Source organism: Corvus brachyrhynchos, unplaced genomic scaffold (genome assembly GCF_000691975.1).
Source record: "Corvus brachyrhynchos isolate BGI_N302 unplaced genomic scaffold, ASM69197v1 scaffold267, whole genome shotgun sequence".
Classification (NCBI taxonomy): Eukaryota; Metazoa; Chordata; class Aves; order Passeriformes; family Corvidae; genus Corvus; species Corvus brachyrhynchos.
The window spans coordinates 165,125-177,336 of NW_008239124.1; the positions used below are offsets into that span (position 1 = coordinate 165,125).

Genomic DNA, 12,212 nt, shown 5'->3' on the forward strand with positions numbered 1-12,212 from the left:
TGACTGGCCAGTAGTTCCCTGTGTCCTTCCTCTTGCCCTTTTGGAAGACTGGGGTGACATTTGCTTCCTTGCAGTCCTCAGGCACCTCTCCTGATCTCCACAGCCTTTCAAAGATGATCATGAGTGGCCTCGCTATGGTGTCCACCAGCTCTCTCAGCACTCCTGGATGCATCCCATCAGGGCCCATGGACTTGTGGATGTTAAGTTTGCCTAGGTGTTCTCTGACCCAATCCACCTTGACCAAGGGAATGTCTTCCTCCCACCATTCCTTTACCCTGGTCTCCTGGGTCAGAGATCCCTGAGGGCTGTTCTTGTCAGTGCAGACTGATGCAAAGATGGCGTTCAGTAACTCTGCCTTCTCTGCATCCTCTGTCTCCGGTCTCCCCCCCTGGATTTAGTAACTCGTCCACATTATCCTTAGTTTTCCTTTTGTTATTGTTGTATTTGAAGGAGCTCTTCTTGTTGTCCTTAACATCCTTGGCCAGATTTAATTCCAGATAGGCCTTGGCCTTCCTCGTCTCATTTCTACTTACTCTGACAACCTCTCTATATTCATTCCAAGTGGCCTGACCCTGCTTCTATCTCCTGTGTGTTTCCTGCTTATGCTTGAGTAGTGACAGGAGTTCTTTATTCATCCACGCAGGTCTCTTGCCCCCTGTGCCTGATTTCTTGCTCATTGAGATGTGTTGTTCTTGATTCTGGAGGACATGGTGCTTGAATAGTGACCAGCTCTCTTAGACCTCCCTTCCCTGCCATGTCCGTTCCCATGGGATTCTTCCAAGAAGATCCTGAGGAGGCTAAAGTCAGCTCTCCTGAAGTCCGTGTTTGCTATCTTATGTGCTGCCCTGCTTCCTCCTTGCCCGATACTGAACTCCACAATCTCGTGGTCACTGCAGCCAAGGCTGCCCCCAACCTTCACATCTCAAATAAGGCCTTCCCTCTTTCTTAGTATAAGGTCAAGCAGCATACTATTCCTCATTGGTTCCTCCACCTCCTCTGACAGGAAGTTGTCGTCAATGCTTTTCAGGAACTTCCTGGACTGTTTGTGCTTTGCTGTGTTGTTTCTCTAGCAGATGTCATGCTTTCAGATATTTAGGCTAAATACTAAATTCAGTGTCATGATTTTTGTTTTAATTGTCAGTGATCTACACAGGTATCAAAACCCTTCTGCCAAAATGCTTGAATTTCTGGAAAGGTCTTTCGAAGTGCTTCCTTGAACAGTGTGGAACAGGTCAAATGAGTGAAGAAGGCCTCTGTTTCAGTGCAAGGGGATTGCATTTCCACACTTTATAATGCAGCATGGCACACTGCCAGCTCAAGACATGCCTAGTACTCTCCACAGCACATCATAGAGTCCCACAAGACACAAAGTAGGGCTTTTGGAGTAGTTGCAGTGGGGCTTATTGGCTCAGGTGGTATGTGTACAGGGCTACATTGCTCTTAGATCAGACTCAGTAACTGTGAAGAGCTTCTTATCTGGTATCACCCTATCCCCTCAATTGTCTCCTTTATCCCTCTTCCCCTTAAGTATCTCATCCTCTTAACCTTGGCATTGAACAGCCTATAATTTACAGCCTCCTGTGTAGGAGGGAGGTGATGCCTTTCCCTGGTCTTAAAGTCAAGAGTCAAATACAGTTAGAAGGGAAAAAGGGATTTTACCTTGGTATTTATTTTAAGGATCCTTAGGTGCACTAAGTCCAGGTCAAATACACCTCAATGCACACCGCAATGCACACAACACAAAAGATCTGGTATAACATTACAGGTCTTACTAATTAGCATATCTATCAAAAATTCCCCAATGAGAGGCTCGAATGAGCCCCCCCTCCCCAAGGAACCTTCACCTGGATAGTTCTATCTTAGTTTACAGAATGTGTTCTGGAGAGGACCTTGGGGTCTAGGGCACACTGATCCATAACTATGAAGCTTCTAAAATGTTTAGTCTCCTAGCTTGACAAACAAGTCCAAGAATGTAGGCAAAAAGCACTAAGAGTACAGAAGTTGTAAAAAGGTATAAAGGGGTATAAAAGAAAAGGCAAAAAATCATCATGGCATCAGAGGGACTTGCACACATTATAGACAGAACTACAAGAGAAAATTAAACCAAAACTTTTAATTGCTGAGGTTAATAATCTGGAAGTTACAGGGAGCACAGTGATATTTTCATCACTGAAAGCTGCTATCAAAAAAGATTAGCAAGATCCAGAGAATTTCAAGACCAAATACAAGAGTTGGAACAGATAAGGATGTTATTTGCATTGTGAAAATTGCATTTCTTGCCTAAATCAACATTTCCAATGCAACCAAAATAAAATGTAATGACAAACTTTTTTCTTTGTATTTTTTCACATTGACAAGAATGTGCTTTATCACCTACCTGTCAGCATATCATAAAGTGTTCAGGGTATGGTCTGTAGCTATGTGACTAGGTGATATATTGACTATTATACATGTCTTGAAATTGCCAAACAGAATCCTTTAGCATCTAGGGTTGGAAGGAAAAAATGAGATTCTTAGCAATTCCTATATTTATTTTTAAACATGTGCTAGTCCTTATTTTACACACACACACAAAAAAGTGATTTAATTTGCTCAGAATTTCTTAAAACTTACCTTTCATTTCTTGTAAATTAGCAATGCATACAGAGGCAGTTTAACATGAGTCAGGTAATGCACATCTAGTCTCTTTTTAAAAAAAATGTAGTTCTCTTGTCTTAATTTGTCTTGCAATTCTTTGTTTAAAGTTTAAAATGAATACAAGTGTTAATCAGGGCTCTGAACAAGCCCTTGCACTGGGGGCCACAAAGGTGCTCGTATGTTTTGAGGAATAAAGCATATGTTACAAGTGGAGTGAAGAAATGTTGATGAAAACTCCCATGAGTGTTAATTCACAGAAGATACAAGACTGGTTGCAAATTGGGTGGAGGCGGATGGTAACTGAATGATTCTGGAAGGTAGTGTTCGGGGTTTTTGTTTGGTTTTAGTTTTTTGTTTCTTTGTTTTTTACCATGACAGTCCATAAGATTGACTGGGGGAACTGGCAGTTGGCTTTAATTCTGAGATTATCTTTAAAATTAATGTTTGGAAAAGTTCATAGGATCATAGGATGGTTTGTGTTGGAAGGGACTCATCAAGATTATTGAGTCTAACTCCTGGCCCGGCACAGGACACCCAAAGAATCACACCATGTGCCTGACAGCATTGTCCAAAATTTAGATGCCTGTTGGTTGAAGTGATGGTTGCGGTCTTGATCTGTCAGGGTGGGGGAAGCCCACACAATATAAAGTTCAATGGGTTCAAGTAAGAAGGCCCAGATACCTCCCCTGATGGGGGAGTTTTAACCTGGCTGATGTAACACTGTGAATCATGCGCAGTCCTCTGGTGGAAGGCCCCAGAAATGAGTGTGGGGGCACTAAGGAGGTCTTTGATGGTTTATGACACCTTCTAAGACATGACAGCTGTTTCTCACACCAGCGTACTTGAGCCAGTCATATAATCTCAGAAGGGATTAATACCTTCAGGCCTATGTGGGAATGTCCAGATACCTCCCCTGGGGGTAGAGTTTTACACCTGAGCCAGTTGTGTAAGGGAAGACATTGGCATGATAAAAAGCATTATCCCACCTCAAAGGATCTGCTTCTTATCAGCCTTCTCCCCCATGTGGCTCAAAAAACAGCTTGTTGCTAAACAAAGGTCATCCTCCTGTGCTGGGTGCAAACTCCCTCTGCACCTGGGCTGTTGTGCAGATCAGAGGTTTCGCCACCACACCCAAAATCTCTCCTCCTCCCCTTCAGTTAGGGGGTGCAAACCTGGCCTTAGCAAAGCACCTACTGCTTTTGCAAATGGCTGATAGTTTGAGTCATTAACTTTTAATATTTCAGTGTCTCACCCCACCCCCCAACCCACCATGGGCAGGGACACCTTCCACTAGACCAGGTTGCTCAAAGCCCTGTCCAACCTGGCCTTGAACACTTCCAGGGATGGGGCATCCACAACTTCTCTCAGCAACCTGTTCCAGTGCCTCAGCACCCTCACAGTAAAGAATTTCTTCCCAATATCTAATCTAAACCTACCCTGTTTCATTTTAAAGCCATTCCTCCTTGTCCTCTCACCATGTCCTTGTAAAAAGTCCTTCTCAAGCCTTCTTGTAGGCCCCCTTCAGGTACTGGAAGGCTTCTATAAGATCATCCTGAAGCCTTCTCTTTTCCAGGCTGAACAATCCCAACTTTCCTCATAGGGGAGGTGCTCCACCCTTCTGATCATCTTCATGGTACTCCTCTGGTCTCACTCTGATGGGTTTATGTCCTTCTTGTGATGGAGACCCTAGAGCTGGACACAGTACTCCAGGTGGGGGTCTCACAAGAGCAGAGTAGAGGGGCAGAATCCCCTCCCTCAACCTCCTTGCCACACCGCTTTTGATGCACCCCAGGACATGATTGGCTTTCTGGGCTGCCAGCACACATTGCTGGGTTATGTCCAGACTCTCATCCACCAGCACCCCCAAGTCCTTCTTGGCAGGGCTGCTTTCAATCCATTCTCTGCCCAGCCTGTACTGATAGCAGTGTTTGCCCCAACCCAGGTGCAGCACTTTACACTTGGCCTTGTTAAATTGCACGAGGTTCTGATGGGCCCACTTTTCGAGTTTGTTCAGGTCCCTTTGGATGGCATCCTGTCTGTCACATGTGTCAACTTGTTATATAATACAGTTATATATTTCTCTTTTCTTCAAGAGTTTAATAGCAGTTTTTGAATCATGACTCCTTTAAAAAAAATTTTTTTTAATTTTGTCATTATCAAGGGAATCTCTACTGTTGTCTTTCTGCTCATTTTACATGAGTTAATTTGCTTTGCCAGAAAGGAGTGTGTGTAGTGTAGGAAAGCGAGAGACACAAGCTGAAGCAAGTGAATCTGGTTTATTGTAAAGTTAGACAGCATTTAAACTTTTTAGCCTGAAAAGCTGTTTTTAGTTGCCTGCATAAAGCCAGTTACAGTTCCCTAATAAATCCATCTTCTTGACAGTTTGTTGTTTTTTTCTCAGGACCACAGGCTAGCAAACAGGATGCCTTTTCTATTTTCAGATCTTGTGTGGTCAGCATTCTTCCACACTTCTCAGCATTCTTGCTGCTGCAGCCTTCTGTCCAGGCATGTGATGCAGCGGCAGTTTCCTCTGTAACTCCACACCTCCCCCCTCTGTTTTTATTGAGGTCATAGATAAGGCTAAGGTAACCATGACTTGTTTTTTGTGTGTTTTTAACAGCTCTGTGTTGAAAAGAACAAGATAGAAGATTAAAAAGGATATCACTGCCAAACAACCCAATCCAATGAAAACCCAAACTCATAAATTTATTCCAGAAAACCAATTTTTTTGATTTAGCCAAGAGAGATCATTTTTTAGATCTGTCAACACTTTTTGTTCCTCCAGAGTTTGTAAAGTTCTGAGTTGATCCTTTAATTGAGTGTGAAATGATTGAATATCTTGTAGTAAAGTTTTATCAAAGGCCCCCTGGAGGTGGTTTTTAAGTGTCTGCCAATTTTGTTCCGTGTCATTCCATGGAAGAGGAGTGACACATAAAGAATTATGGATATGTTCCAAATCACAGCGTAGGGATAGAAGAGTTTTTTGGGCCTCAACTCTTTTGCCTACCCATAAAAGAGCACTTTCTAAGGCAGATATATAAAATAAGGCAAGCAAACAACAATAACTATGGCAGTAACAACAAACAAAACCAGAAACCCAGTGACAGCCTTCTCGGCTGTCAGGCACTTTCCCCTTGGGTGTAGTGATGGTTGCAGCCTGCAGGGGCGCCGGTGGCTCCCAGTGGGCAGGGCAGGTGCGATGATTCCCCTGCAGCTGCAGCGGGCGCTCTGGTGTGAGCTAGGGGAGCACACGGAAATGGCGGCTTGGGCAAGCTGGGAAGGGATGGAAGAAAGGCTGGCTTCACAAACCCCCCTGGGGCAGCCAATCCCGGTGCCTCAGTAGGACTCTTGGGAGCAGCAAACTGGAACAGCAGGTGCCCCAGCAGGACCCTTGGGACCAGCAAACTGGAATGGCAGGAATGAGCACAAAATCCCAGGTGGTAGACGAGATGTATCAAACTCCACAGCTGTAGTGGAAAGCCCAGGATGTCTCGGCAGGCAGGAGGTGAGGAGCTACAGTGTAGCGAAGACTCAGAGCAGTGGAAAAGGAACGGCAAGGGCAGGGCAGAGGCAGCCCAGCTCCCAGCATGGTAGGGAAAAGCAGGCTCAGGATCCCGGGTTTTTTCCCCTGAGGGACCCGAGCAGACGGTGAAAAAGTCCCTCTTTTAGTGAGGTAGGGTGTTAAATAGGGTCCCAATGCAACAGCTGCTCCAGCGAGCAAGCTCCACTTGTGGTAAAAGAAAGGCAGCAGAAGGCAGAACCCTGCAGTGGTGATGAATTCTCCCCTCCAAACGCCAAGAGAACAAGAGAGCTAGGGGCTCCACCCAACCCGTTTTCCCAGTCCAGATCTCGCGGCCTCTCTGCCTTACACGAGAAAACCCCAGGCAAAAGAAAGTAGCCAGCTGGACCCCTCCCCCAAGCTGTGGCCAGGTCTTTTGTCTCTCTTAGGTATCCAATTGTTATTGTCTCCTAGCAACATGTATGGGGAAAACTCTTTAAGAGAAAAAAAAACAGAAGGAGAACTCCTAAAACCCCAACATTAGCCAACCCAGAAATTTGCAAACCCGTTTCTTACTCATTTGGATTTCCTCTTGGAATAGTCGAGCCAATTGTGAAAGACCATCTTGTCCTTCCCAAGTCCAAGTCAGATTTACAGGTACCCAAATTTCAGGTCTTCTTTTAAATGGAAGAAGGACAGAATAGTTACGCATATCCTCATAAGTTACACGATTTGAAAACAAAAGAATTATCGGTTAAAAATACAAACTATTTCTATATCAAAAAATCATTAGCTAAAGCAAAAACAGACAGGTGTGAAGTACAAGTCATTAGTAATTGGTCCTTCAGCAACATTAAATTGGCAATTGTAACATTCCCATTCAATTTTACTTGGTACATCCTATTGCCAAAAGCAGGTAACAACATTTTCCACAAATGTTTATACACATGGGATTGATTATTACCTAAATAACATTGAATTATTGGTCCGGCCATCCCACCATCATGCCAAACAATACTGCAGTTTGCCTTTTGGGATGGGAGAATGGTTGTATTGGTCCCATTTTCTCTAAGGATACCATCTGGTTCCCAATCAATTACCCTCCCATACTGTAAGAATTGATTTTGTGGCCGTTGTCCTATACATGATGTCCATTCCAAATGCTGTATATTGGAAATGGGTATAAAATGACATTTGGGGAAATGAGGTGGAGTGGCATCCACAGATTTGTTGTAGATAGAATGGCTGGCAATATAATAGCAGTCAATTTTCTTGCATTCTCCGAGTGTACATATATTAAATGAAATTGCATAGAAGAATTAGCACAAGGTTGTGCGGAGAGAGAAGATAGAATTGAGCTGCAGAAGCACATGGCAGCACAAAGAAGCACATGGCAGTACAAAGGAACACATGGCAGCACAGAGAGGCTTGTCTCCGCCAGACCCTGGGGGGAGGAGGTGTCACGCAGCAGACCCCTACGGAGAGAAGCCTGCTGGAAGATGACAGATGGGTGAACACTGCGTGATCACCCCATAGAAGGACATTTAGAAAGCGTGTTGGTGACGTGGCAACATGGGATAGGTCACATAGTGAGAATTACTATGTAAGGAAATACTGTGCCTTGAAAAAGTGTCTAAAACCAGCTCGTTTCTTTTGAATAAACAATTCGGATTCCCTGCTGGTCTGGGTCCCCTGTCTCGGTCACTCACACAAGGTAAAGAGGTACTTGTTTGATTTCACATTAAGCATATAGGTGGTAAATCAGTAACATAAGTAGCATTGCTAATATACGTATCTACAATATCCTGATCTAGGGAAGGAAGCCAAGTTCCTCTTACCCATTCTGTTCCATTGTTGCTGAGGGGAGGCTCTGGATCCTACCAGGTCAGAGGGCAGAACAGTGATGGCTCAAGGATATGTGCCCAGTAGATTCCTCCTTCCACCACTTGATGGCAGTATAGCAGTAGAAAGACAACACAATTCATGGTTGTCCTTGGCTGGCTTTGATGTATCTCGCTGGGAGCCAATATGGTCCTGTGGGTAGAGAAACACATCTGTAAGCTCTCCCCCAAGCTAACAGTGAAACTGGATCTTTCCACTGACTGCTGTGTACATCTTTGAATGTAACTTCTGTGTGAACTCCTTCTCTATCAGCGGTCTGACCTAGGAGTCTCTGATGTGCTGTTAGGTCATCTCTAGTGGAGAGATTCAAAAAAATTAAAAGGTTGCTTTGTCAAGCTGCTCTTGAGGGAGCATACCTATCGGGTTCCCCGTTTTTTGTTTCTGTAGCATGTTTTTCAATGTATAATGTGCCCTTTCCACTATCGCTTGGCCTGTTGGAGAATGGGCAATACCTGTAACATCTTTGATACCCCAAGTGTGGAAAAATTCTTGTGTTTTATGAGATGTATATGTGGGTCTGTTATCTGTTTTTATCTGTTGAGGGATTCCCATCATAGTAAAAGCATGTAGCCAATGTCAGGTGGCATCTCTCGATTTCTCACCCTTGTGTGTTGTTGCTACTATGAATCCTGAAAAGGTATCAATGAAAACATGGACATATTTAAAAGTCCCAAAGCTCTATATGTGTGCTACATCTGTTTGCCAAATGTCATTAGGTTTCAGCCCTCATGGGTTTGTACCTAACGTCTGTGGCAAAGAGTCTGTTGACACTGTGAGCAAGTATTCACTACATCCCATGCTTGTGACAAAGTTAAACCAAATTGTTTTGCCAGTGCTTGGGCATTTTGATAATAGAAATCATGAGAAATTTTTGCCTGCCCTAACTTTTGTGGCATAGTGACTGTCATGGTGAGAGCATCCACTCTCGCATTACCCTCCACTTATAGGTCCAGGCAGAGTGATATGTGACCTAGGGTGCAGAATGTAATATTTGTGAGACCTGTGAAGTAAAAGGTTGTATAAAGTGGTTAATAACACAAAAAGATATTTGTTAGAGACTTCCTTCAGAAATGAATGCTCAATTCTCTCACCGATTCCTGTAACATAAAGAGAATCACAAAGAATGTTATTAGGTTCCTGTGAAAAAAGGCAAAATGCTTCTACCGCAGCCACCAGTTAGACTAATTGGGTAGATCCAGGTTGAAAGGTTATCGAATGTTCCCACTGTCCCATATCATTTTTCCACAGGGTCACAGCTTTGTGTGTTTTTCCTGATCCATCAGTGAAAACAGTTTTTGCATCAGGGATAGGCAGTTGGAAGGGAAGTTCTTTGAAGGATTGCACAACAGTGCATGTCAAGGCATCGAGTGGATAAACTGTCCATCATAGTCAGCAAGGGCAATTTGAAATGACAGTGAATCCCTGAATAGATTCTCTAATTCTGTTGCTGCAATAAGAAGATGTATTACTGCTGGATCATGTCCTGTCAGGCTCTGACATCAGAGTAGTCCCATCGACAGCAGTCGAATAAGTGTCTCAAGTTGAGTGGCTATAGTTTTTGCAAAAGTGTGTGGCAGAAAAATTCATTCTAATAGTCAGAGACGATGTTCCTGTACATCACATTGACCAATAAGAGCATAAGGTTGAAAAGATTGTAGAATTAGGAACAACCGCAAAGGCAAATTCGGGTTCCGAATTGTGGCAAAGGTTTTAATAATTTTGTCACTTACATGTGCCAATGTATTGGGTTGACCCTGAGTTGATGGACAGTCTTTAAGACCAATTACGCTTCTCACAATTTACATATTTAAACCGCACGGAAAGGCGGGACTTCCCCTTTTGTCGGAGGTCGCCTGCTGGGAGGTGGGGGGGCTCCGAGCCTCTCGGCCCCGCCGGGCCGGGCCGGGGCCACTGCCCCTTCCCCCCTTTCCCAACACTGTGGCACGGACCCTGGGTCGCTGGGGGGGGAACCTGTCCCAGAGCCGCAGGCAGCTAAAGCCAGCCATGGACTGCCACACAGCTAAACCCATCCGGCGCGGCTCCCCCGCGCCCCCTGTCTCGGTCACTCACACAAGGTAAAGAGGTACTTGTTTGATTTCACATTAAGCATATAGGTGGTAAATCAGTAACATAAGTAGCATTGCTAATATACGTATCTACAATATCCTGATCTAGGGAAGGAAGCCAAGTTCCTCTTACCCATTCTGTTCCATTGTTGCTGAGGGGAGGCTCTGGATCCTACCAGGTCAGAGGGCAGAACAGTGATGGCTCAAGGATATGTGCCCAGTAGATTCCTCCTTCCACCACTTGATGGCAGTATAGCAGTAGAAAGACAACACAATTCATGGTTGTCCTTGGCTGGCTTTGATGTATCTCGCTGGGAGCCAATATGGTCCTGTGGGTAGAGAAACACATCTGTAAGCTCTCCCCCAAGCTAACAGTGAAACTGGACCTTTCCACTGACTGCTGTGTACATCTTTGAATGTAACTTCTGTGTGAACTCCTTCTCTATCAGCAGTCTGACCTAGGAGTCTCTGATGTGCTGTTAGGTCATCTCTAGTGGAGAGATTCAAAAAAATTAAAAGGTTGCTTTGTCAAGCTGCTCTTGAGGGAGCATACCTATCGGGTTCCCCGTTTTTTGTTTCTGTAGCATGTTTTTCAATGTATAATGTGCCCTTTCCACTATCGCTTGGCCTGTTGGAGAATGGGCAATACCTGTAACATCTTTGATACCCCAAGTGTGGAAAAATTCTTGTGTTTTATGAGATGTATATGTGGGTCTGTTATCTGTTTTTATCTGTTGAGGGATTCCCATCATAGTAAAAGCATGTAGCCAATGTCAGGTGGCATCTCTCGATTTCTCACCCTTGTGTGTTGTTGCTACTATGAATCCTGAAAAGGTATCAATGAAAACATGGACATATTTAAAAGTCCCAAAGCTCTATATGTGTGCTACATCTGTTTGCCAAATGTCATTAGGTTTCAGCCCTCATGGGTTTGTACCTAACGTCTGTGGCAAAGAGTCTGTTGACACTGTGAGCAAGTATTCACTACATCCCATGCTTGTGACAAAGTTAAACCAAATTGTTTTGCCAGTGCTTGGGCATTTTGATAATAGAAATCATGAGAAATTTTTGCCTGCCCTAACTTTTGTGGCATAGTGACTGTCATGGTGAGAGCATCCACTCTCGCATTACCCTCCACTTATAGGTCCAGGCAGAGTGATATGTGACCTAGGGTGCAGAATGTAATATTTGTGAGACCTGTGAAGTAAAAGGTTGTATAAAGTGGTTAATAACACAAAAAGATATTTGTTAGAGACTTCCTTCAGAAATGAATGCTCAATTCTCTCACCGATTCCTGTAACATAAAGAGAATCACAAAGAATGTTATTAGGTTCCTGTGAAAAAAGGCAAAATGCTTCTACCGCAGCCACCAGTTAGACTAATTGGGTAGATCCAGGTTGAAAGGTTATCGAATGTTCCCACTGTCCCATATCATTTTTCCACAGGGTCACAGCTTTGTGTGTTTTTCCTGATCCATCAGTGAAAACAGTTTTTGCATCAGGGATAGGCAGTTGGAAGGGAAGTTCTTTGAAGGATTGCACAACAGTGCATGTCAAGGCATTGAGTGGATAAACTGTCCATCATAGTCAGCAAGGGCAATTTGAAATGACAGTGAATCCCTGAATAGATTCTCTAATTCTGTTGCTGCAATAAGAAGATGTATTACTGCTGGATCATGTCCTGTCAGGCTCTGACATCAGAGTAGTCCCATCGACAGCAGTCGAATAAGTGTCTCAAGTTGAGTGGCTATAGTTTTTGCAAAAGTGTGTGGCAGAAAAATTCATTCTAATAGTCAGAGACGATGTTCCTGTACATCACATTGACCAATAAGAGCATAAGGTTGAAAAGATTGTAGAATTAGGAACAACCGCAAAGGCAAATTCGGGTTCCGAATTGTGGCAAAGGTTTTAATAATTTTGTCACTTACATGTGCCAATGTATTGGGTTGACCCTGAGTTGATGGACAGTCTTTAAGACCAATTACGCTTCTCACAATTTACATATTTAAACCGCACGGAAAGGCGGGACTTCCCCTTTTGTCGGAGGTCGCCTGCTGTGGAAGGTGGGGGGGCTCCGAGCCTCCCGGCCCCGCCGGGCCGGGGCCACTG

At 44.1% G+C, this 12,212-nt stretch overlaps 1 pseudogene; it reads right to left on the bottom strand.

The window, feature by feature from the left end:
* Window positions 1-5,096, bottom strand: part of LOC103619547 — a 9,011-nt pseudogene extending 3,915 nt beyond the window's left edge.
* Between the last annotated feature and the right edge of the window lie 7,116 nt (window positions 5,097-12,212).